Genomic DNA, 26402 nt, shown 5'->3' on the forward strand with positions numbered 1-26402 from the left:
TATTTATCATTTTTTTCCCTATTTTATCAATACATGTCAACCCTTTGGGTGATTTTAGTTTTTTGTTTTTCAAAAAAAGAGTATAATAATTCATACAAACAAAAGTCGTTTCACTTCCAAAACCTTCTTCCAAATGAACTTTTGTATTCCCCCCCCCCCCCCCCCCCCAACCCAAAAATAAATAAAAAGGAACTGTTTGAGAATAACTGTTTTATATTTCTCTAAACACTACTAAAAAAAGGGCATTTTCGACCAAAAAATTTCGACCACATTTTTTGTCGAAAAAAAATCGACCACGCGCGGTCGAAAAATCAAGAATTTAATTTTTATTTTATTTTCAGTAGGATTTCGACCACATGGGGTCGATTTTTTAAAATGAAAATAAAATTTCCACCACGTGTGGTCGAAATTAATTTTTGTATAAATAATAAATGGGAAACGTTTAAATTTAAAAAAAAAAAAACAATTTTCGACCACATGTGGTCGAAAATTGGACCACATTTGTATATACACACTTCTTTGCAGATCTATACAGCACCACACTTGACCACATTTTTATTTTTTCTTTCTCTCTCTTTCCTCTCTCCCTCTCCTCTCTCCCTCTCCTCTCTCTACCCACACACACCACCTCTCTCCCTCTCCTCTCTCTACCCACACCACCAGCCCAGACCTCAACCCACCGCCTCCGACCACCGCCAGTCCACCGTCGGCGGCACAGGTACGTTTTTGGTTTTTTTTTTCCCACTGTCATGAACACTTACCAATGCATAATAATCTCATGTTATTAGCTACATTACCTTCTATATTTAGTAGATTTGATAACTTTATTTAGTGTTCAATATTTGTTTTAGGGTTTATTTTATGTAATTTTTTTTTGGATTTTGAGTTGAAATTGAATGTTATTTTTTGGGCTGTTTTGATCCCTTTTTTTGGGGCTATTTTGATTCTTTATTTATGTGCTATTTATTTATTTTGGGACTGTTTTTGTTAATTTTTTGGACTGTTTTTTTGGACAGTTTTTGTTAATTTTTTGGACAGTTTTTTGAGACTGTTTTTGTGCACTGAAATCATCATGTTTTGGTTTTTGTATTTGACATTGAAAAATGAAAAATTAAATTTTATGCATCTTTTAACAACCAAAAATATCGGATCCAACGATGCTATTATAGAAAGGTTTGACTGTATACTTAACAGTTAACCCGATCGTAGTAGCTGATTATAGCAGCAGATTTTTAGGATATTGATTTGTATATAACTTGTTTCCTTCGCTAGGCTTCTTGTAAGTTTATAAATACCCTTGTACTCAGTCAACAAATAATAAGTGAATTTCCTTTATGTTCTATTTCAAGAAAGAATGGAGAAAAAAAAAATATAGTCCCAGCCAACTTCCCAAGGTCCTTGTTCCAACAGAACTGCATCAAATAGAAAAGGCCATACATGCAGATAAAAGGATTGCAAAAATAAGTCAAGCTGGCCATTACATAATTAAACAAGAATTATCTGAAACATACTTAATTTGAAATACATGTTAAGTCTAATGAAATATTTTCAGCCTAGTTATCTCAGAAGTCCCGACTGTTAACCAGAAGAGAGCTCTCATTGTTCATTTGCAGTTTGCAAAGAGTTTTTTTTTTTTTCTTATTCAATTTTTCTTCATGTTCCTTTATAGCTTCTTCCCCGTTGATGATTTGAAAAGAGAAAACATTTACTGATCGATACAACAATGCATTCTCGATGAATCAGGATTCCACCTTTATACCCGTCGGCCCTCGAAAGCATAGATGCTGCTGATGATGGCACAGTTGATCCTAAGGAGTATGAAGCTATGAAGCATCAAGTTTCTCAGCTAACAAGAACACTTAATTCCTCGGAGGCTAGGATGTTGGGTATGCAAGCCCAAATTAATAGTTTATGATGGATATGTATATTATCTTTAAGGGTTTGAATGTAGTTTTAGTTTGAATTAGAAGTACTTTTAAGTTTATAATGTTTAAGTGTTTGAATGATGTTTATGATGTTTAAGTGTTTGAATGTAGTTTATGATGTTTAAGTGTTTGAATGTAGTTTTAATTTTAAGTACTTTGAGGTTGAATTTGATTGTTTATAAGTGTTTGAATGGACAATGTTTAAGTGTTCAAGTGTTTGAACATTATTTATAGTTGTTGTGTTGCATTGTTGATGAATTGGATGACTGTTTTGGTTGATGAATTTGACTATTTGGAAATTGGCAGGTGGGCTGCCAAAAGCAAGCAAATGCTGGAAAAAATATTTCACAATTTCGACCACATGAGGTCGAAATTGTACCCAGAAAAATTCAATTTCGACCACATGTGGTTGAAATTCTGGGCCCAATTTACAATTTCGACCACATGTGGTCGAAATTAAATTTTTATTTTCTTTTTATATTTAAATATAAATAATGTTTTCGACCACACGTAGTCGAAAAAGTTAAATATAATTTAATATAAAAATAATTTTTTCGACCACATGTGGTCGAAAATAATTTTTCCTTAATTTCGGTAGAATGTGATTTCGACCACACGTGGTCAATTTTTTTTTTCAACCAAGCTGTTATCGACCTACGTGTGTGGTTGAAAAATTGGTCGAAATAAAGGTTTTTTCGACCTCGTGTGGTCGAAATTTTTGGTCCAAAATCCCTGTTTTTTTAGTAGTGAAATGTTGATTTGCCGTCATATAGTAGTATCTCTAAAATGGAAAAGAGACTGTAGTCTTTCCGATTTGATGAGTACAAACCAATTAAAGTTTTAACCAAAAAAAAAATCCAATTAAGCTAACAAATTCAATCTCAAACTGGACACACTAAGAATCTATTGAAACAATCTATTCTAAGAACCACAAATGTTCACACACACACACACAAATTCTGTTTCTAGCTTCTCGAGTTAGTCATACCAAGAAGCAAGGCCTATAGAGCTAGCGAGCTAAACAGTTGAGTTCATTTGTATTCGTAAGTACATAAATAAAATGTTCCACCTTACGTCCTTGCGTTTTAAAATACTTATTTTGAGATAGCTTCATGCTTAAAAAAGCATAACAGAAATTGAGTCTCGTTGTAAGTTTTGTATTGCTAAGTCGAAATGCTGCTGTTAATCATAATTTTAAATACTACTACTACGCTTGAGGGTGTATTTGGTATATGGAGGAAATATATTCTAAAAAATGTTTTTCAATTTTTTCGTGTTTGGGTTGTCAAAATAATTTGGAAAGTATGATTTTCTTTAGGAAAACAAATTCTTACAAATGAGGAAAATGACTTTACCTAACAGGAGTAGGGAAAACAAGTGGCCTTCCAAGCTCATTATCTCCTCTCCACCTCACAATGTCGCCTAGCCTCCACCACTAGACCCCCCCCCCCCCAAGCCCTCAAACTCTCACTCCCCGCCCATCCCCCATTGTGTTTTCCTAGATTATATAAAAATCCTTTTGGGACAATATTTTTTTTGCTTACTTACCGCATACTAGAAAATAAGTAAGAAACTCACTTATTTTTTCATTAAAATATTTTCTAAGAAAATACTTTCTCAATACCAAACACACCCTAAGCAACTAAAATGAATCTGTTCATCAAGTTGTTCAATGTAAAAAGTTCCATATCACAAGCATCAATTAATAAGTTTACCATAAAGATGATTCTAATTTACTGCTCCGTAATATGTATATCATTTTGCCCATTTCTGATTTGTCCAAAGAGTTTTTTGGGTAAATGTAAGGTGGTTATTGGTTTTTAGATAGCGGGTTCATTTTGATCAATGATAATGTTTCTGGGATAGAATACATGTTTTATGTTATATCTCTTATATCCCATGTTCAGTCCAATTAACCAAACATCTATTAATAGAAGTACATTCGCTAAATAATCTGGACATTATTTATTCCCAACATTAGATCGTCACATTATGATCCCAATATAACTTGTCGTTTACTAACCAAACAACCCCTTGTGGTTTTGAGTATCCCTATTCCTAAGTTCAGTTACATGCATCGTTACAAATTGATGATATTTCCATGTAATCAAACCTAATCTCTAAATAATTAGTAGGTAAGGCAATAGGAGCACCACAAATATTCACCTGTTTATATGTGTTCAAGATGCTATTTCTCTCTTTGTTTCTTGCTTGATAAACAGTTCATATTTACCATTAATAAGTATTTGTATCTAAACATATCCTTATCATTAATAAAGTTACTTAAAATACTCCTAGTTCTAACGGACTGTCACTGTGTCATTGACACCTCATAAAAAATTGTCCACCTAGCATCCTAGTCAACTTCCACCTAAACCTAACGGACCCATCCAAAATAAGACCCGACCCACTAACCCTTCGCCCCAAAACCTTTTTTTTCTTTAGCTCTCTCTCTTCTCCCCTACCATTAGGAATTCATCCTCTTTCCCTAATAGGGATATATCACCGGAATAAAATATTTTGATAATTAGGTTGTTGTTTCACACTGATTGGAAGTAATTGTTGAAAGGAAATCAAAACTCCATTAAAATGGGTTTGAAAAAGGTTCAACAATTCACAGATGTGTTTTGTGAAGTTGTTGATAATGTGCTCCAAATCATCATATAGTCTGTGCAGGTGGTGATTAGGAAGCTATGATTGAAATTTTAGACACAATTAGTTGAAAAATCAGTTGGTTTGATAAAAAATTCAAATGAAAAAATGTTGAATCTATTGCTTGTCATAGATTTGTAAGAAATTACAAGCATTATTTTGTTTGTTTGGGTAAATAATTTATTTTTGCATGAATGAGAAGATCGAAGTAAAGAGGCCGAGCACCAATTATTTTAAAGTTGAAGAAGAGGTTTAATTTGTCCCAATTTTCCATTGAAATGGAGCTTCAACTGAATGCCGCGGAAGAAGGCGTATATTATGGGGCTCCTCTGGTGAGAATGCTTATTTTTTTCTTTGATAGAGCTGCTTTCTTCCTCTAAGGAGATCATCCTTCTCGAGAGAAATTCTCATTCAGTATGACCCAAGAAGATAGAGAGTCCCATTTACTAGAAAAGGTCACAGATAGAGTTAAACCAAGTAACATTGCAAAGGCATAATGATAGTAGGGTCGGGATATCCCCGCCCTCCGACTGTCGCTGTCAGCTACAGACCTAGAGTAGGATCTAAACAATTAACCCTTCTCTTTGGCAACAAACACTCAAAGTCAAACCTTTATGAAAACGAGCATACGATGTGACTTGAACCACGCCCTCACTTCACGTCTTCTGACAGCGGTTAGGGCTTTATTCGTAGTAATAATGGGCCGATCTCATGAGATCTATACCGGCCGTCGGAATCAAATGAAGGTCGAAGGACCATTCGATTCATTAAGAGGCATAGCGGTGCCCTCGCCGACGCCATTTCCAGACCTAGCAGCAGACTGGTGGGTCGTGCCTGAATTCCGACCGGACCAGACTCTTCTTTGTTTGAGCTGCTCCCAGGCACACAGACCGAAGATCTCACTTGTCCTAGACAAGTACGTAGAGATCTTCGTGCGGCCGTGGAGGGAGTCTCAATCGATCTTTTCTAGGATTCCTTATCACGCGTCGAGTTTCTTGGAACAGTGGCAGTGGTCCCCACTAACAGGTATGGGTTTTGGGGCTTAATTTGATAGGTAAATGATCGGGTTTTATTTTGGGGAGGGTCAAATTTAATTCAGTGCTAAATTAATGGGAAATGGTGACTAGGAGTTTAGGTGACAATTTTTAATGACTTGTCAATGATACAGTGGCAGTCCTTTAGGGCTAGGGGTATTTTAAGTAACTTGTTTACGTCATAAGGGTATGTTTAGATAGAAATACTTATTAAGGGAAATGTGAAGAGTTTTGGGATAAAAACATCCTTGAACTATGACACATACTTAAGGTACATCCTTGTATTACTGTAGTAGGCAAAAAAAAATCCCTGAACTACTTAATAGCTGCAACAACCACCCTTTTGTTTAGTTTCTGTCAAGAAACTAACAACATCAATCAGAACACATGCTAAACACGTGTAGAATCAATAAACACATCTCCTTTCATTTTTCAATTTGTGTCCCTCACGCCGGATCATTTTTCATCTTCTTCAATCACATTTAAAAGTATTCATTGTCACGACCCAAAATCCCATTGAACCATGAGGGCACCTACCTGAACCCATAGGCGAACCCCAAATGAAAAGAAAACCTCAAACTATTTAAGTGTGGAAATTAAAGGAAAACAACCAACCTTACTAAATATTTCCCGGTTATTAGCAAATACTTATCCCTATTTTGCATACCATGGTGACTCGGACCATATAACACTCCTGTTTGCACTATTTACGCGACAAAATCCCGACCCGACAGGTTATAGCATCCTTTTTTGACGCTATCTTGGATACAATTTGTTATGCACTTGAGAAAGCTGGTGGTTTTCGCTGAGAGTGGATAGCCATCTGCCGGTGGATTTGGGGCAACAATGGAAAAAGCCGGGACTTATTATGTAAATTTGAATGATCATGTGAAGGGAGGAAGCGGAACTCCACAAGCCTGTAAAAGATATATAAATTTATTTGTTTGCCATGTTTGATGAAAATTTGAAGGAAGGGGATGAGATACAGAAGCGTTTTGGAGTGTTTTATCCTAATAAAGTGAAAAAGTATAATATTAACTTCAATTAATTTAGGCAGTTCTTCTTTATGTATTAGTGAGATATAAAGACAAGGACTTAATTCATGACTGGCTTCGAGTGAAACTCTATTCTTCTTGCTAATTATATATGGTTGTAGTTTATATGGAATTCCAAAATTTTCTCTTTCTTTGTTGTAACTCGATAGTTAAGTTTGATTCTGAGTCGGTTAAAATTTAAAGCTTTATAAACTTCAGCTACTTTGTTAAATAAAGATCCTAAAAATGGCTATTTGTGCACTTCCCCCATATAGGAACTCATGACAACACTTAAGTTCCTTCTCATTTCTTCTTTTAACTTTGTAGCTCGAAAAGAATACGTGTATTCTATTCATCCCAAAATGGCATACATCATTTGAAATGTAAGAGTCGAACATTCTCATTTTTCTACACTGATTTTGAACATAAATTCAATTAATTTTGTCTAAATAAATTAGATATTATATACTGGATTTATACTCATTTTTTCTAAATATTAAACATTTGTAAAATTTAAAACGATTATATTAAACAAAAATTGTATCGTTCTTCAAATAACCCTATATACATATAGAGAATATAATGAACAACATGTGATTTCTGTAAACTTGACTTGTATGAAGGTTATGAAAAGCTTACTTTAAAAGAATGAGAAGATCTATTGATTGGAATATACTTATTGATTTTGTTTAACGAGCCCTCTCAAAATACACAAAACAAACTCCATAAAAGTGCTTGATTGTGTGTTAGTTCATAGTTTTGTAAAAAGAAATTTCATATCGCTGAAGTTCAGTTATTTTCGCCTGACTTCAACCATTTTTTGCTCGAACTTCAGTCAATCATTTTTGCCTCTTCAGCCATTGAAGCTCATGCACATATAATTGAAGTTCAAGTAAAAAGGGCTAAACTCAGGCCTAACTTCAAACACCTTATGTCCGAAATGCATATGTGCAAAATTTTTAAAAAGACAAGTACAGTTAAATGGTGGTGTCAAAAACATGTTGCCCCATGAATTTTTTACAAAATTTTAGACAATGGGTGAAAATCTAATCTAATAGTATCACATAATTAGAAAGTAACATTGTCACTGTTACAGTTTTTTGGTTCGCTGGTTAAGCACCCAATGTAGCTTGTGGAAATTGGAAGTTCAAATCTCCTCTTTAACATTATAAATTATAATAGAGGTTGAACTAATATAGCTTGGGTAAATTGGAAGTTCAAATCTCATTTTTAAGATGATAATAGAGGTTGAATGGAATTGAACTCTTGATCTATACAAGCATAAAATTAAATTAAACCAATGGGATAGGGTCGTTGTATATGTTCATTAAATTAATAAAAGCTAATATGATGTTCATTTAAGTGATTTGCGTATTTCTTTCAAATGTGACACCGCTGGAGAAAAATTCCAGGTACACCATTGGATCCAACCCTCCCAAAATAGGGCCCAAAGACATCCAAACTTCGAATTTAGCTTCACCCAACTAGCTAGTTTCAACAAATTTTATGTTGTTGGCCAGTGGCGGATTTGGAATTTTCATTCAGGAGGTTCGAAAAAAATAATAAAAGCTAAATATAAAAAATAATGTTGCTGATGGGAATCGAACCTAGAATGCTAGAGATTATTTTGAACACCCTAGACCACTTAAGCTAACCATTTGCAATTATTCAGGGTGTTCAAAAGTTAATATATGTACATAAACACAAAAAATCTACCCTACATATACACTGTAATTTTTTGCCGAGGGTGTTCGGGTGAACACCCTCGGATACCTCTAAATCCGCCCCTGTTGTTGGCACTTCAATTTCGTTTGGTTAATGTAGATTGAGCTAAAACTGTATAGCCATTTAATGTGAGTTTATGTAGTTGCACAAGCTTCAGCCATGTTATTGCTGCAGTTGATGAGTTTTATGTATATATAACTTTGTATTGCTCATTTTTTATGCAAAAGGGTTTAAAAATAATCTTCCACTGTACAACTTGTCTTAATTAAATTTATCTTTTGCTATAGTTTTGAGGTCATTCTTACTTTTGTCAGTAGTAAATTGTCTCGTATTTATTTTTGACTCTAACAAAGCTCAAATTTGAAGTATATACTACAGAGGATAATTTGAACCATAGTTAAAAGTGGATGAGTAAGTGATAAGTGGAATACACTCAATTCCAAGCGAAGTTTCGTTAAAATCAATACAAATACGAGAGGTTTGCTAATATTAGGGTATCAAGTATAACAAATTATAAAATTAAGGATCCTTTCTTACTACGAAGCTATGTAGTCTATGACAAAATTGTACTTTTATAGCTAATTGTTGATTTTATGTATGATAAAGAGATCAATAAAATTCAACAAAAGTGGCTGATGTAGGAAAAAGGATAATGGAAGGATCATATATTACATGCAGGTAAGATAATAGTACCGCTAAATTCCATACAATTTTCGTAAGAAAAAAAAAATACTCTATATAATGAATTTTTAAAATCTCTGTCATGTTAAATGTAGTAGCTTTAAACTTTTTGATAATATTTAAATTGCTTTGTAATTTGACCATGTTTAAACTCTAAGTCAAATTTTTATGATATCTTTTACGGTTTTTGGAGAGATTGTCAGAAGATCATAATTGAACACACATCTATTGCATGGCATATTCCAATAGTCAACACACGGAATTTATTTAAAAAAAGAAAATTGGTACGCTTTGAAATTACAAATCACATTTTTTCATTTTTTTTCCTGTATAATTATAATTAATTTCTTGTATTAAAAGCATCTCGAGTACAAATCACATTTTTTCATTTTTTTTCCTGTATAATTGTAATTAATTTCTTGTATTAAAAGCATCTCGAGTGACATTTATTACTTCTTTTTTCGAGTCAGATCATGGACACCAAATCTATTTGTATTCTGAATGCTTTGTCAATATGTAGCGTTTCCTGAATAGAATTTTTTTTAAAACAAAACTTTCTTTGAACAACTATGAAAAGGTCAAATATTTATAAAGACAGTTCACATTGTGTTCTTATTTACACACCTCTTCATCATGTCCTAATTTGTTACTCATCACATAATTTCATCTTTTTCTTTAGCCCTAGTTGCTGATCTTTCTTGATTCCTTTCCTTATTTTTTCATCAAAAAATAAAGAAAGAATTCATGGGGTTCAAATCAAGATATCTAGACCAGACTTGTTATTATGAAACAATCCCAAGAGGAGAAAGTAGTAGACGACGTTACCTGCAAAGTACAAGAGAGGCTCAAAGTTGTAAGATTTTTTCCCCTTTCAAATATTAAAATTAATGGTTTTTTTTTAAAAAATAATCTAATGTTATAATTTTTATACAAAGATTGAAAAGAAAACCTTTCCTAGTATTAATTCTTATTTTGGGTAGAGGGTTATTGTGTGTGTGTGTGTGGGGGGGGGGGGGGGGGGGGGAGGAGGGGCTTTAAGAAACAAGAAAAAGCACAAGAATTAGAAGAAGAAACACATTCTTAGATGCATAAAAAATCAAAGCAAAAAAATATTTTGTCTAGGTTTTGGTTATGTGATCGTTTATCACAACCAATAAATTAGAATGACTACAAGTAGTTTGATTTTTTATCTTCTTTTATGTTACAACTTGTGTTTTACAAAGATGATGGTGTCTTCTTCTGTTCATTCTTGTTTTTCTTTTATTTGTACTGATATTAGGGCAGAAATACATGATCGAAAGAGAATTGCTCGTGATCCGAAGAGGATTCAATTGAATCCCTTTATTAAAATTTCTCATTTCGCGCTCCACCAATTATATTTAAGTTTTTATTTGAGCTCAAAATAGTTCTCCATCTATAAGCTTCCTTTGTTCTATAATTTTATCTATAAAAGCTCTATCATGATAAAACAATGGGGAAAAGAGAGCTTTACGAGATTATTGGTTGCAAAGTGTTGAGTTGAATAAATGATAAGGGGCATGAGAGTTTTGATAAAAAAAAACCCGTCAAAAGTAAAAAGAGAAACACAAATTTAGGAATTAATATTAATCTTACATATCGCATCACTATCATTTACGCATATTTTTAATGAAACCAATTTGGCTGATATTTGTATATAGTAATAAATTTATTTGAATTTAACTTATACTACTGATACATGTCTTAGTCTTCTCTAGTAACCGGTAAATAATCTACTTTATTTTTCAATTGCTAATATCACTTACTTGTTATTAGTTTTTAATGTGACTTGATAGCTTAATCTTTAATTTACATCGTCAAGGTATCGAGATTAATCTCAATTTATTTTTCTTCTTTAGGGATTTGGCGCCCAACAATTCCTTCACGGGAGAAGGAATTTTGTCGAACGATTGGTTCATTCACTTGGGAAAATTTCTTGAATTACAAGAAGTGTATATATCATTTTGAAAAAAATATTGAATTGGAATGACTTAGCTGCTGAGGAAGCATTTCAGCATGCCAAGAATAGGTTTTAAGCTGAGTTTCACAACTTTCCTTTTGTTGAAACTTTCAAGCCAGGCCCTAATCTCTACATTGATGAAATTGATTGGAATTCAGAAATTGATCCCAAGTTACTTGAGGAGTTATAGTTAGCATTAATGCAAGAGGAACAAGGAGAAGGAGATGAAAATTTGACTCTAAGTTACTTGACGAGAACTTATGACATACCATTTGAGGAAATCATTCCTACAGGATGGGATGATGATTCTGTTGATAAATGGAACGTTTTGACTGGACTCTTTGTGGGTGATCATAGCAGTTGTGGAGAAGGTGCTCAAGTCTCCCTCTCGTGACCGAAGGCGGGCCGATGAGGGACAGTTAATAAGAAGGACTGGAAGATCACATGGTACGTGTGTTTTAAGCTCAAGAGAAAAAAATATCAAGGTCTATTAGTTTAAAGGAAACAATATGTGTCATGTACTAGGACTATGAAAATTTGGTTGGACCAAATATTATGTTCTTTGTAATCATGTATTTCGCTTGTTCATTATTCCGTAAATTTTTAATTTTTTTCCATTATTATTTTGTAATTAGAACAATGAGGTTTTTCACTCTTTTTTTAGATCTAATATCATCATGTGTGTTACATATTCAAAGTAGTTATATCTTCAATTTTTTTACTGTGAAATGGTTAAGCTCTTGATCTTTTTTGTTCTTTTTCTTTATTTTCTGCATATATGATGTTTTTCGAATTATATCAACAAGTAGCATAATTTAAATTTGTATAAGTTTTTTTCTTGGTTAGCTAATATCCTACTAGTTACTTATATTATAGCATAGATTTGGTTCGAAGATATGCCCTTTTCGCTCAAATTTCGTTTCTTGCTTAGGTGGGGATCTAATCTCAGTATTTATCATTTTTTTCCTATTTTATCAATACATGTCAACCCTTTGGGTGATTTGTTTTTTTTCCCAAAAACAGATTATAGTAATTCATACAAACAAAAGTTGTTTATAATAATTCATACAAACAAAAGTTGTTTCACTTCCAAAACCTTTTTCTAAATGAACTTTTGTATTTCCCCACCCCCCAAAAAAAATAAAAAGAAACGTTTGAGAATAACTGTTTTATATTTCTCTAAATGTCGATTTGCCGTCACAGAGTAGTATCTCTAAAATGGAAAAGAGACTGTAGTCTTTCCTATTTGCTGAGCAGAAATCAATTAAAGTTTTAACCAGAAAAAAAAAATCCAATTATGCTAATAAATTCAACTCAAACTAGACACACTAAGAATCTACTGAAACAATCTATTCTAAGAACCACAAAGGTTCACACACATACACAAAAAAAATTCTGTTTCTAGCTTCTCGAGTTGGTCATACCAAGAAGCAAGGCCTATAGAGCTGGCGAGCTAAACAGTTGAGTTCATTTGTATTCATAAGTACATAAATAAAATGTTCCACCTTACGTCCTTGCGTTTTAAAACACTTATTTTGAGATAGCTTCATGCTTAAAAAGGCGGAATAGAAATTGAGGCTCGTTGTAAGTTTTGTAATGCTAAGTCAAAATGCTGCTGTTAATCATAATTTTAAATACTACTACTGTTGGTGTTATGATTTTAATGATGACAAATTATTGTGTAGGTACTATAATCAAAGGCTCAATCAAGCTCAGTGAACAGAAAAGCCCAATAGACAAAAAGGGTTCAGTCGGCTACAAAGGAGTGCAAGCCCAAGTCGGCTGCATAAGGAAAGGACTTCCAGGCACGAAGAAAATAAGCTCTTGCTTATTTTTGGAACAAGGATCAAAGTTTACTCAAGCAATCAAATCAATACAGTTGTGGAAATTCAAGTATTAAATCAAATCCGCATATACAAGGATACAAGTACCATTCAAACAAGGCAAATGGCACATAAGGAAAGCAGCAGTTGTACCACATTGATTATGCATCAAGAATGTACAAGGAAACAAGTATCTACTAAATAAGGGTGATGACAAAGAAGGAAAGAAACGTTACAACATTAATGAACTCTTGCTTTATTCTTGGAAATTAGGATCCTCAACATTCCTAATTTACAAGGATCAATTATCTTGGGTTGACATCTCTGCTGGGAAAGAGTCTAACGACTAGTCACTTGAAGACTATATATTCAAGACTCTAGAGACGAAGAAAAACATACTTTGGTCTCATACTCTCAAGCTCTCTGCTTTACTTTTCAGAAACATTGTATTCTTGAGTGATATAGTGTAAAAAAAAAAAAGGAGAGATATAGTATAGTTTGTGAGGCATTGTATCAAAAAGATTACGAGTGTTTGCGTGTAGACATAGGAGCTCCATTCAAACAAACCATTGTACCAATCCACTTACAAAGAGCTGCAGAGAACACCCTTGCAACCCAAGGGGACTGGACTAGGATTCACATTGAATCTGAACCAGTATAAAATACTTGGTATCATTTACTTTCTACACTTTTATTACTGAATTTCTTTATAGTCGACTAAGGTTCCAAGTTAGTCGACTGTCTAAGCGAAAAAGTTACAATTCAGCCCCCCTCTTGCACTTTCAATTGATATCAGAGCAAGGTCTCACACTTCATTGCTTAATAGCAAGTGATAAAAGATCAAATGGCTGCATATCAAATTCCTAGAGCAATCATAAGAGATGGGCACTCCACAATAAGACCACCCTACTTCAATGGTGAACACTACTGCCATTGGAAAGAAAGGTTCAAGATCTTTGTGCAATCAACAGACTATCAAGCATGGATCGTGATCAAGAAAGGACCTAAACCTATTCCAAATGTGGATGCAAAGGATACAAATACAAAAATTGATCTGGAGTCACATGATGTGACTAAAGAACAACAGGAGACTCTATCAACAAATGTTAGAGCAATATCTTTGTTGTACTGTGCAGTCAGCGGAGAAAAGTATGCCAAAATATCAAACTGTGAGACTGCAAAAAAAATGTGGGATAAACTTGAAGTCACATATGAAGGAACATCAAAAGTGAGGGAAACCAAAATTGATGCTCTAAGGAATGATTGTGAAGCTTTTAGCATGAAGGATGATGAGAACATTGAATCAATGTTCACCAGATTCAGCAAGATCATTGGTGAACTTAAATCTCTTAGAGTGACCTACACTAATTCTCAACAGGTGAGAAAAGTTGTCAGAAGTCTACCAAAGACTTGGGAAACCAAGGCGATTATTTTGGAAGATGGAAATCTGGACAATTTTACCTATGACGAACTAAGAGGAAATATGATGGCTTTTGAAAAGAATCATATTCAAAGATATCAGAAGGATGACAAGAAGAAAACGGTTTCCTTCAAATCTCAGGCTAAAGAATCCGATGATGAGTTTAAGAAAGAAGAAGTGGCCATGATTTCTAGGCATGTGATTGAAGCCATGAGAAGATTGAGAAACAATAGAAAAGGAAATTCAAATTTCAGAAAAGGTAAAACTTCCACTGTTCAAAGAAATGATGGAAAATGCTACGAATATGGAAAATATGGTCACACTGCATCTGAATGCCCTGAGGCAATAAGGAAACCATCGAAAACAATCAAAAACAAAGAGCATTCAGCATTTGGAGTGAAGATGAAGTCTCTAAAGATGATGATGAAGAAGGAATGGAGAACATTTGCTTCATGGCAATTAGCGAAACTAGTGAGGTAAGATCTTATCATTGTTCTAACTGTAGTGAAACTCAATAATTGCTTGATCAAACACTTGAGGACTTAAATAGAGTGTTTAATGAATATAAGAAGCTTAAGAGAGAAAGAAGGGACTGGGAACTTAAACTAGAAGTAGTTGAAATAGAAAGGGATCTTCTTCAAGAAAAAGTTAAGGACTTGAAATTGCAGCTTAATGGGTTGCGTAATTCCACTAGTCATAGCTCAGTTAGATCTAACCAATCGACTCGTAATAACAAGTCAACTGGGAAAAGACCTATCAGTAATAGTAATACCTCTGAAAAATCTAAGGGTGTGTCAAATTATGAGGAGACAGATTAATCTAATAGAATCTTTCAAACTACTGGAAGGAAGTCTCCAAGAAACTTTCACAAGTCGACTACTCAGTCATTCTCTGAAAAACACTATTTTCAAAAATGTTATTGCTGTGGAAAAACGGGTCATAAATATCTTCAATGTAGATTTCGCTACACACCTTCTCCAGGTTGGATATGGAAGCCCAAGAATAATCATCAAAGCACTAACTCTCAAGGACCTAAGGAATCTTGGATACCTAAAAGAAAGTAACTACCTTGTTTTGCAAGAACACCACAAGAAGAAATCAAAAGGGAAATGGTATCTAGATAGTGCGTGTTCTAGTCCTATGGCAGGCGACAAAAGCTTGTTCAAATCAGTCGCAGACTTTGATGGAGGACTAGTTACTTTTGGTGAAAACTCAATAGGAACAGTAATTGGTACAAGAACTATTTCGTTTAATAACTCTTGAGATATCTCTAATGTTTATCTTGTTGAAGGACTCAAATATAACCTCTTAAGTATCAGTCAGGTATGTGATTCTGATTTAGAGTTAAGATTCAAAAAGACTGGCTGTGTCATAGAAGACAAAACTGGAAAAGAAATTCTTCCTGGCAGCAGAACAAAAAATGTGTATGTGCTTGACTCTGTTAAAAGTCCAGCTGGACACATTTGTTTGGCTTCAATGGGAGAAGATCCTTGGGTTTGGCACAAGAGACTTGGACATGCTAGCATGCGGCTAATTGAAAAATTAGCCAAACACGATTTGGTCTTAGGCCTACCTAAAATAAATTATTCAAAAGATCATATTTGCGATGCTTGTCAGAAAGGTAAGCAAACAAGAAGTTCTTTTGATTCTAAAGATATTATATCCACTTCTAAACCATTGCAGCTTCTACATATGGACCTTGTTGGTCCTACTAAAACTGCTAGCATTGGAGGAAAAAGGTATGCTTTCGTTATCGTTGATGATTTTTCTCGTTTTACATGGGTTATAATTCTTGCTCATAAGGATGATACTCTAAAGAATTTTAAGTTTTTCTGTGAGAAAGCTCAGCGTGACAAAGGATACTACATTACTTCCATAAGGAGTGATCATGGAAGAGAATTTAAAAACAAGGCATTTGAGGATTTCTGGAATGAACAAGGTTATGCTCATAATTTTTCCTCACTAAGATCTCCTCAGCAAAATGGTGTCGTTGAAAGAAAGAACAAAACCTTACAAGACATGGCTAGAACAATGATTTTAGAACACAATCTGCCATATCACTTTTGGGCAGAAGCTGTAAGAACAACATGTCATGTATTGAACAAGTGTCTGATTCCACCCTTTCTAAAGAAAAACCCTTATGAGCTATGGAATGGTAAGAAACCCAATATTAGTTATTTTCACTCATTTGGGTGTAAATGTTTTGTTCACAATAATGGAAAGGACAACATTTGTAAGTTTGATCCTAGAAATGATGAAGGTATTTTTGTTGGCTACTCTAATAATAGCAGATCCTATAGAATTTTCAATAAATGCACTAAATCTATTGAAGAATCTGTTCATGTTATTTTTTATGATACTAACCGTTTGGTTGAGAAAGAAAGATTTGCAGATCAAGATGTTTGCCAGCCTTCAGTCACTATGACTACTCCTTCAATTGATCGGAATCTCTCATTAAGAGAAACTACATTTGCTGATGAGTCGACTAATCTTACAATTGGACCTGTTCCAAACGAATGGAGGAATGAGCTTGATTATCCTAAAAAGTTTGTCATTGGAGAAATAAATGAAGGAATGAAGACTCGAGCATCTTGTAAAAATAATGCAAATTTGGCACTTATATCTCAACTCGAGCCAAAGAAAGTAGATAAGGCTTTAAAGGATGATCATTGGATAAAAGCGATGAAAGAAGAACTGGACCAGTTTGACAAGAATAAAGTGTGGAATCTAGTTCCCAGGCCTGAAAAAGGTTCAGTAATAGGAAAAAAAAATGGGTTTTTAGAAACAAGTTAAATGAAGCAGGTGAAGTTGTGAGAAACAAAGCACGACTGGTTGCCCAAGGCTACTCACAACAGGAAGGAGTCGACTATGATGAAACATTCGCTCCTGTTGCACGGTTAGAATCTATTCAAATTCTGCTTGCGTATGCTGCCTTTAAAGGTTTTAAACTATTTCAAATGGATGTTACAAGTGCTTTCTTAAATTGATTCATTGAAGAAAAGGTCTTTGTAAAACAGCCACCTGGTTTTGAAAATTCCAAATTCCCATATCATGTGCTCAAACTAAGTAAGGCGTTATATGGTCTTAAACAAGCTCCTAGAGCTTGGTATGATCGACTAAGCACCTTTCTAGTGGAACATGTATTCTCTAGAGGAAAGATTGATACAACACTTTTCATTAAAATATCTTCCTCTGGAAATCTAATTATACAGATTTATGTTGATGATATTATTTTTGGAAGCACTAACCCTTCTTTATGTAAGGAATTTTCTGATCTCATGCAAAGTGAATTTGAAATGAGTATGATGGGCGAACTAACATTCTTCTTGGGACTTCAAATCCATCAATCTGACAAAGGAATATTCATTTGTCAAAGTAAGTATACAAAGGAGCTTGTTCACAAATTTGGTCTAAGTGATGCTAAAGCGATGAAAACTCCTATGAGTCCCACATGCTCGATTGACAAAGATGATACAGGTAAAGTAGTTGATGAGACTAAATATAGAGGAATGATAAGCTCTTTACTGTATCTCACTGCTAGTCGACCAGACATGATGTTTAGTCTTTGCAAATGTGCTCGTTTTCAGTCAGCTCCTAAGGAATCTTATCTCAGTGTTGTAAAATGAATAATTAGATATTTACTTGGAACAATTTCCTATGGATTATGGTATCCCAAAACTAATCCCTTCAAACTAAAAGGATTCTCTGATGCTGACTTTGCAGGTGATAAAGATGATCGAAAAAGCACAAGTGGTTCCTGCCAACTACTTGGAAAATCATTAATTTCTTGGCATAGCAAGAACCAAAGATGTGTTTCTCTTTCTACTACTGAAGCTGAATATATTGCCGTTGGGCAATGTTGTGCTCAACTTCTATGGACGGTGCATCAACTAAGTGATTATGATCTATTATTTAAGCCTGTTAAAATTTTCTGTGATAATTCTAGTGCTATATGTCTGTCTAAAAATCCTGTGCATCACTCTAGAGCAAAGGATATAGATATTAAACATCATTTTATTAGAGATCATGTTATCAATAGGTCTATTGAATTACAGTTTGTCTCCACTGAAAATCAACTTGCTGATATTTTTACAAAACCCTTACTTAAGGAAAGATTTTGCATGCTTAGAGAATCTTTAGGAATTATTGATAAGCCTGTATAACTGTGTTATTTTTGGTAAATTAATTGATTTTCCTTATTTGAATTGTTCATTAATTACCGCCTCTTCTCCTTTCCCCTCTTCACACTTTCTCATAAAACTCATCATTACCCTTTCCCCTCTTTTTCTACCGTCTCTTCATCTTTCCACGTCTCCCACTTCCCCATAAACCTTTCCTCTTCCATGACTCTTCACCATCCCCAAAATCTCCATTAAAACCGTCCTATCTTCCATTCCTCTTCACTCAAACACCTTTCTCTCTTCTTCGAACCATGGCTAAAATACAGAAACCCTCGTCTCTTTCCACTCGCAAAAGCTCTAGAAACAAGAATAAAGGTAAAGCCTCATCTCCTGTTAAGATAGACTCTGATGGCTCTGATTCCTATCCTCACAACTCTGTAAATACATTATCCTTTTGATCCTCCAGTAAACGTGACCATGCAGATGAAAAATGTGGTGAGTCTTCCAAGAAATTTAAGTTTGACTATGAAAACTCCTTTCTTGACCGTCGAAAATTCTGGTCCACTCCAAATTCTAACCTATTTCACTCTCTTAAAGGTAAATCTTTTGCTCATGGTCGAATTGTGGATTTTGATGTTATTTCTTCATTGTATTGTCATATTCAACAATTTTTTTAAATTTCAAGGCTAGGTAAATCTTTTCTCCTATGCTCCTCCTCGAGTTTATGAACACTATATTCGCTTGTTTTATGCAAATCTTAGAGTCACTAAGGATGATGAACTTGAAACCCTTGTGTTTGGCACCCGTATTTTGTTTGATAACTCTGGCTTTGATGAGATGTTTTATATCAAAAGCTCTGGTGTTTCTGCTTTATCTCGTAACTCATGGCCATCAGATTTTGAGGTCTCCTATGAATAGGACAAAAGGTCTATTTCTCTTGAGTCGACTGGTTCTTTGCCCCTTCATTTGGGCCCCAAACATTTGTCCTTTGAAATCCGTGTACTTGCTCATATTATTGCTACCACCATCATGCCTCGTGTAGGCTCCCTGTCAACTCTTACTCAGCGTGATACTCTCCTTACCTACTGCCTGGTTAACAAGCGTAAGCTTCATCTCTCCTCACTTGTCATGAACCACATGTTAGAATCTGCTTCTGATCCTTCTAATTTTCCCTATGGTATGCTCATTGCACGCATTATGGAAGCCCATCATGTTAATCTTGATGACCACCCTCCTATATTTATCAAACAATGTTATGATTCTCGAGCATTTGTTAGTATAGGATATGTTTGTATGGATGACGCTTGGGTTATAAAGAAGGAAGTGGATAAAGAACCTGAGAGCCCCTGTCCTCCTATTTTCCCATCCAAACCTTCTTCTTCGAACCCCTCTGTTGATCACTCTTCTGATATACTTGCTAGACTTTCAGCTCTTGATGACAAGCTTGATTCCCTCAAAGATATCCTTGTGTCCACTCACTTTCACATGGAAAAAGTCAGGGATGTATCTAAAGAGACAAGTGTTGATGTTGCTCGACTGCGTATAAAGATTGATGGTGGCTTAAGGGAAGCAGGTAAGTTGGCTACCAAACTGCAAGGAAGTGTTGATGGTCTTCCTGCTAAGTTGACTGCAACTCTGGATGCCATGAAGGATGCTATGGTTAACACCTTAGCATACTTCATTAGGCCCTTTGCACAACAACAACAGGCGGAATAGCAGGAGCAGTACTCTGAGAGGGAGCAGGATTAGTTGTGTTTTGACCTGCTAGTATTAGACAATTTTTGGTTTGGGACATAAGTCTCTTTTAACTCTATTTTTGTGTTATGACCTGCTAGAACTAGACTTTATTTTGTGGCTGTCTGATCAGCCGTCTTTGGACTCCTTGGTGCTGGTCTATCCAGCCATTTGATCTAACCTTATTATCCTTATTGTCTGTATATTATCTTTTTGGTTTTGCTGTATGCCTTTCTTTTTGATTGATGCCAAAGGGGGAGAAAAAGCAAGCGTCTAGATGAGTCAACCATTCAGGGGGAGAAGTAAACTGCTCAGGGGGAGCATTATTCATGCATAAGTCAACTGCTCAGGGGAAGCATTATTCATGCATTAGACTCACCTAGTTAAAATAGGAAAGTTGACTACACTTTTGAGTATTTTTTTGTCATCATCAAAAAGGGGGAGATTGTTAGTGTTATGATTTTAATGATGACAAATTATTGTGTAGGTACTATACTCAAAGGCTCAATCAAGCTCAGTGGACAGAAAAGCCCAATAGACAAAAAGGGTTCAGTCGGCTGTAAAGGAGTGCAAGCCCAAGTCGGCTGCATAAGGAAAGGACTTCCAGGCACGAAGAAAATAAGCTCTTGCTTATTTTTGGAACAATGATCAAAGTTTACTCAAGCAATCAAATCAATACAATTGTGGAAATTAAAGTATTAAATCAAATCCGCATATACAAGGAAACAAGTACCATTCAAACAAGGCAAATAGCGCATAAGGAAAGCAGCAGCTGTACCGCATTGATTATGCATCAAAAATGTACAAGGAAACAAGTATCTATTAAATAAGGGTGATGACAAAGAAGGAAAGAAACATTACAACATTAATGAGCTCTTGCTTTATTCTTGGAAATTAGGATCCTCAATATTCCTAATTTACAAGGATCAATTCTCTTGGGTTGACATCTTTGCTGGAAAAGAGTCTAACGTCCAGTCACTTGAAGACTATATATTCAAGACTCTAGAAACGAAGAAAAACATACTTTGGTCTCATACCTCAAGCTCTCTGCTTTACTTTTCACAAACATTGTATTCTTGAGTGATATAGTGTAAAAAAAAACAAAGGAGAGATATAGTATAGTTTGTGAGGCATTGTTACAAAAATATTACGAGTGTTTGAGTGTAGACATAGGAGCTCCATTCAAACAAACCATTGTACCAATCCACTTACAAAGAGCTGCAGAGAACACCCTTGCAACCCAAGGGGACTGGACTAGGATTCACATTGAATCTGAACCAGTATAAAATACTTGGTGTAATTTACTTTCGACACTTTTATTGTTGCATTGCTTTATAGTTGACTAAGGTTCCAAGTTAGTCGACTGTCTGAGCGAAAAAGTTACAATTCACCTCCTCTCTTGCACTTTCAACTACTACTACACTTGAGGGTGTATTTGGTATATGGAGGAAATATATTCTGAAAAATGTTTTTCAATTTTTTCTTGTGTGGGTTGTCAAAATAATTTGGAAAGTATGATTTTCTTTAGGAAAACAAGTTCTTACAAATGAGGAAAATGACGTTACCCAATAAGAGTAGGGAAAACAAGTGGCCTTCTAAGCTCATTGTCTCCTCCCCACCTCACAATGTCGCCTAACCTCCACCACTAGAACCCCCCTCCCCCAAGCCCTCAAACTCACACTCCCCGCCCATCCCACCCCATTGTGTTTTCCTAGAATATATAAAAATCCTTTTGGGACAATATTTTTTTTTGCTTAGTTACAGCATACTAGAAAATAAGTAACAAAGACTCACTTAATTTTCCATTAAAACATTTTCTAAGAAAATACTTTCTCAATACCGAACACACCCTAAGCAACTAAAATGAATCTGTTCATCAAGTTGTTCAACGTAAAAAGTTCCGTATCACAAGCATCAATTAATAAGTTTACCATAAAGATGATTCTAATTTACTGCTCCGTAATATGTATTTATTCCCAGCATTACATCGTCACATTATGATCCCAGTAGAACTTGTCGTTCACTAACCAAACAACCCTTTGTGGTTTTGAGTATCCCTATTCCTATGTTCAGTTACATGCGTCGTTACAAATTGATGATATTTCCATGTCATCAAACCTAATTTCTAAATAATTAGTAGGTAAAGCAATAGAAGCACCACAAATACTTACCAGTTTATATGTGTTCAAGATGCTATTTCTCTGTTTGTTTCTTGCTTGATAAATAGTTCATATTTACCATTAATAAGTATTTTTATCTAAATATATTCTTATCATTAATAAAGTTATTTAAAATACCCCTAGTTCTAACGAACTGTCACTGTGTCATTGAAACCTCATTAAAAAAATTTCCACCTAGCATCCTAGTCAACTTCCACCTAAATCTAATGGACCCACCCAAAATAACACCCAACCCACTAACCCTTCGCCCCAAATTATTTTTTTTTCTTTAGCTCTCTTTCTCCCCTGTCATTTGAATTCATCCCCTTTCCCTAATAGGGATATATCACCGGAATAAAATTTTTTGATAATTAGGTTGATGTTTCACACTGATTGGAAGTAATTGTTGAAAGGAAATCAAAACACCAATTAAATGGGTTTGAAAAAGGTTCAGCAATTCACAGATGGGTTTTGTGAAGTTGTTGATAATGTGCTCCAAATCATCATATAGTCTATGCAGGTGGTGATTAGGAAGCTATGATTGAAATTCTAGACACAATTAGTTGAAAAATCAATTGGTTTGATAAAAATTTCGAATGAAAAAATGTTGAATCTATTGCTTTTCATAGATTTGTAAGAAATTACAAGCATTATTTTGTTTGTTTGGGTAAATAATTTGTTTTTGCACGAATGAGAGCCGAGCACCAATTATTTTGAAGTTGAAGAAGAGGTTTAATTTGTACCAATTTTCCATTGAAATGGAGCTTCAACTGACTGTCGCGAAAGAAGGCCTATATTATAGGGCTCCTTTGGCGAGAATGCTTATTTTTTCTCTGATAGAGCTGCTTTCTTCCTCTAAGGAGGTCATCCTTCTCAAGAGAAATTCCTGTTCAGTATGACCCAAGAAGATAGAGAGTCCCACATACGAGAAAAGGTCACAAATAAAGTTGAACCAAGTAACATTGCAAAGGCATAATGATAGTAGGGTCGGGATATCCCCGTCCTCCGACTGCTGCTGTCAGCTACAGACCTAGAGGAGGATCTAAACATTGAACTCTTCTCTTTGGCAACAAACGATCAAAGTCAAATCTTTATGAAGACGACCATACGATGTGACTTGAACCACGCCCTCACTTCACGTCTTCTGACAGTGGTTAGGGCTTTATACGTAGTAATAGTGGGCCGGTCTCATCAGATCTATGCAGGCCGTCGGAATCAAATGAAGGTCGAAGGACCATTCGATTCATTAAGGGGCATGTCGGCGCCCTCGCCCGGCGTAGCAGCAGACTGGCGGGCCGTGCCTGAAATCAGATCGGACCACACTCTTCTTTGTTTGAGCTGCTCCCAGGCACGTAGACCGAAGATCTCACTTGTCCTGGACAAGTACGTAGAGATCTTCGTGGGACCGTGGAGGGAGTCTCAATCGATCTTTTCTAGGATTCCTTATCACGCGTCGAGTTTCATGGAACAGTGGCAGTGGTCACCACTAACGGGGTAGCTTAGTTTCAATGGAGGAAGGAGATGAACAAGGTTGGAGAGATGGGTTTTGGGGTTTAATTTGATAGGTAATGGATCGGGTTTTATTTTGGGGTGGGTCAAATTTAATTCAGTGCTAAATTAATGGGAAATGGTGACTAGGAGTTTAGGTGACAATTTTTAATGACTTGTCAATGATGCAGTGGCAGTCCCTTAGGGCTAGGGGTATTTTAAGTAACTTAGTTACGGCATAAGGGTATGTTTAGATAGAAATACTTATTAAGGGAAATGTGAAGAGTTTTGGGATAAAAACATCCCTGAACTATGACACATACTTAAGGTACATCGTTGTATTACTGTAGTAGGCCAAAAAAAAAAAAAAACCCTCAACTACTTAATAACTGCAACAACTATCCATTTGTTTAGTTTCTGTCAAGAAACTAACAACCTCAATCAGAACACATGCCAAACACGTGTAGAACCAATAAACACATCTCCTTTCATTTTTCAATTTGTGTCCCTCCCGCCGGATCATTTTTCATCTTCTTCAATCTCATTTAAAAGTATTCATTGTCACGACCCAAAATCCCATTGAACCATGAGGGCACCTACCTGAACCCATAGGAGAACCACAAATGAAAAGAAAACCTCAAACTATTTAAGTGTGGAAATTAAAGGAAAACAGCCAAGCTTACTAAATATTTCCCCGTTATTAGCAAATACTCATCCCTATTTTGCATACCATTGTGTTCTTATTTACATACCTCTTCGTCATGTCCTAATTTGTTACTCATAACATAATTTCATCTTTTTTTTAGCCCTAGTTGCTGATCTTTCTTGATTCATTTTCCTTATTTTTTCATCGAAAAATAAAGAAAGAATTCATGGGATTCAAACCAAGATATCAAGACCAGACTTGTTATTATGAAACAATCCCAAGAGGAGAAAGTAGTAGATGACGTTACCTGCAAAGTACAAAAGAGGCTCAAAGTTGTAAGATTTTTTCCCCTTTCAAATATTAAAATTAATGGTTTTTTAAAAAAAAAAAAATCTAATCTTATAATTTTTATACAAAGATTGAAAAGAAAACCTTTGCTAGTATTAATTCTTATTTTGGGTAGAGGGTTATTGTGTGGGGGTGGGGGTGGGGGGGGGGGGGGGGGAGGGGCTTTAAGAAACAAGAAAAAGCACAAGAATTAGAAGTAGAAACACATTCTTAGATGCATAAAAAATCAAAGCAAAAATTTATTTTGTCTAGGTTTTGGTTATGTGATCGTTTATCACAACCAATAAATTAGAATGACTACAAGTAGTTTGATTTTTTATCTTCTTTTATGTTACAACTTGTGTTTTACAAAGATGATGGTGTCTTCTTCTGTTCATTCTTGTTTTTCTTTTATTTGTACTGATATTAGGGCAGAAATACATGATCGAAAGAGAATTGCTCGTGATCCGAAGAGGATTCAATTGAATCCCTTTATTAAAATTTCTCATTTCGCGCTCCACCAATTATATTTAAGTTTTTGTTTGAGCTCAAAATAGTTCTCCATCTATAAGCTTCCTTTGTTCTATAATTTTATCTATAAAAGCTCTATCATGATAAAACAATGGGGAAAAGAGAGCTTTACGAGATTATTGGTTGCAAAGTGTTGAGTTGAATAAATGATAAGGGGCATGAAAGTTTTGATAAAAAAACCCGTCAAAAGTAAAAAGAGAAACACAAATTTAGGAATTAATATTAATCTTACATATCGCATCACTATCATTTACGCATATTTTTAATGAAACCAATTTGGCTGATATTTGTATATAGTAATAAATTTATTTGAATTTAACTTATACAACTGATACATGTCTTAGTCTTCTCTAGTAACCAGTAAATAATCTACTTTATTTTTCAATTGCTAATATCACTTACTTGTTATTAGTTTTTAATGTGACTTGATAGCTTAATCTTTAATTTACACCGTCAAGGTATCGAGATTAATCTCAATTTATTTTTCTTCTTTAGGGATTTGGCGCCCAGCAATTCCTTCACGGGAGAAGGAATTTTGTCGAACGATTGGTTCATTCACTTGGGAAAATTTCTTGAATTACAAGAAGTGTATATATCATTTTGAAAAAAATATTGAATTGGAATGACTTAGCTGCTGAGGAAGCATTTCAGCATGCCAATAATAGGTTTTAAGCTGAGTTTTACAACTTTCCTTTTGGTGAAACTTTCAAGCCAGGCCCTAATCTCTACATTGATGAAATTGATTGGAATTCAGAAATTGATCCCAAGTTACTTGAGGAGTTAGAGTTTGCATTAATGCAAGAGGAACAAGGAGAAGGAGATGAAAATTTGACTCTAAGTTACTTGAGGAGAACTTATGACATACCATTTGAGGAAATCATTCCTACAGGATGGGATGATGATTCTGTTGATAAATGGAATGGTTTGACGGGTCTCATTGTGGGTGATCATAGCAGTTGTGGAGAAGGTGCTCAAGTCTCACACTCATTACCGAAGGGGGGCCGATGAGGGATAGTTTAGAAGAAGGATTGGCAGATCATGTGCTCCGTGTGTTTTGAGCTCAAAAGAAAAATTGTCAAGGTCTATTGGTTCAAAGCAAACAATATGTGTCATGAACTAGGACA

General features: G+C 34.9%; 1 long non-coding RNA gene across 2 annotated transcripts; it reads left to right on the forward strand.

Moving 5' to 3' along the window:
• The first annotated feature begins 544 nt into the window (after positions 1-544).
• Positions 545-2143, forward strand: LOC132599645 (uncharacterized). 2 transcript variants are annotated; one of them, XR_009566913.1, is made up of 2 exons: positions 545-718; positions 1670-2143. It is a non-coding gene; the product is annotated as an uncharacterized LOC132599645 (long non-coding RNA). The 2 variants fall into 2 exon arrangements; XR_009566912.1 differs by having other exon boundaries at positions 1744-2143.
• Positions 2144-26402: the final 24259 nt, after the last annotated feature.

The sequence above is a fragment of the Lycium barbarum genome, chromosome 6 (assembly GCF_019175385.1).
Source record: "Lycium barbarum isolate Lr01 chromosome 6, ASM1917538v2, whole genome shotgun sequence".
Taxonomy (NCBI): domain Eukaryota; kingdom Viridiplantae; phylum Streptophyta; class Magnoliopsida; order Solanales; family Solanaceae; genus Lycium; species Lycium barbarum.